At 42.3% G+C, this 1,359-nt stretch overlaps 1 non-coding gene across 1 annotated transcript; it reads left to right on the plus strand.

Annotated features, from left to right (window-relative positions):
• Positions 1-356: 356 nt before the first annotated feature.
• On the plus strand, positions 357-463 carry LOC141625447 (small nucleolar RNA R71). Its single transcript, XR_012535226.1, has one exon. It is a non-coding gene; the product is annotated as a small nucleolar RNA R71 (small nucleolar RNA).
• Positions 464-1,359: the final 896 nt, after the last annotated feature.

Here is a 1,359-nt window from a genome sequence, read left to right on the forward strand (position 1 = left end):
AGCCAACAGCAGTGTGGCCATCATTACCCCCGTATCTCTCGCATGAAACGGTCTCTCCTCTAGTAAGAACATGGACCGTCTGAGGCTCCCCAGCAGCTTGTAACTCCAACTTGTCGAATCTAGCATTCATGGCTTCCAGCTGAGCCACAACCTGCTTATCGACTGGATGAACTGTCCTAATCCCATCCCTCGGGTTTTCATACTCAACACTGTGATTCGCCATCTCTTCAATAAGGGACCATCCCTTATCATCATCGGTGTTTTCCTGGAATCTTCCACTAGATGCCGCATCAAGTATGGCTCTTTGGTCGTCATACAACCCATTGTAGAACTGATTAGCTAGAAACCATGGGTCAAAACCATGGTGAGGGATAAACCTCACCAACTTCTTGAATCGCGACCACGCCTCATAGAAACTTTCATCGGGAGCCCGTCTGAAACTAGTAATCTTGGCCCTCAGCAGATTGGTGCGTTGTGGAGGGAAATATCTCTTGTAAAATGCAAGAGCAAGAGACTCCCAATCTGTAACCCCAGCAGCTGTGCGGACCAAGACAGTCAACCACTCCTTGGCTGAATCGGCTAAAGAGAAAGGAAATAGAACCTCCTTAATCTTATCTTGAGTTACCCCCTTAGTGGCGGGGATAGTAGAACAATAGTCTGTAAAGACCTCCAAAATTTGACACGTCTGTCGTGTACCTGTCAAAAATAAACTAACTAAACTAACTATATAGCTAGGGAAGTCAGGTCGATCTCCACAGGGAGGCAAGATATCTGTAGAAGTCCATCTATTTGGTCACAAATGGGGGGGTTGTTTTAATTGTTTTCTAAACTATGAAGTTGAAAGGAAGAGAAATAGAGGTAAGAGCAGTAAAAGCAAGAAATAAGGATAAAACTATCAGATAGAGAGGGACATGTCAGGAGTTCGGTTCAGTACGGTAGTCCAGTGACTCAGCTGTAAATGACTCAGATGAATTAATGTTAGACGAATGTTGAAAGGTCCTTTCGGTCCACTTTCTATCCTAAAATACCACTAACTTAACTTTCATTCTCGTCAGGGTAGTCTACTGTTCATACCAGGCCTATTTAGTCCAATCTTTCGATCTAGGATTAATTTTAGCCAGATTAAAGGATAACTCAGAAGCGTGCACTCGACTAAGTCGATAAATACAATTAAATTGCTATGGTGACAGAGTTTTGTAATCAATTCATCTGTTTCATTTACTACATCGTCACATTCCTACCGCAGATCCCCTAGTCCCAACATGAAAGGGGTTTAGCTACTCATGTCGCTAATTAAACTAACAGCAGATAAATTTCCAGCAATAAACATTATGAAATAAACAATAAATTGCATAAAAA

Source organism: Silene latifolia, chromosome X (genome assembly GCF_048544455.1).
Source record: "Silene latifolia isolate original U9 population chromosome X, ASM4854445v1, whole genome shotgun sequence".
NCBI classification, from domain to species: domain Eukaryota; kingdom Viridiplantae; phylum Streptophyta; class Magnoliopsida; order Caryophyllales; family Caryophyllaceae; genus Silene; species Silene latifolia.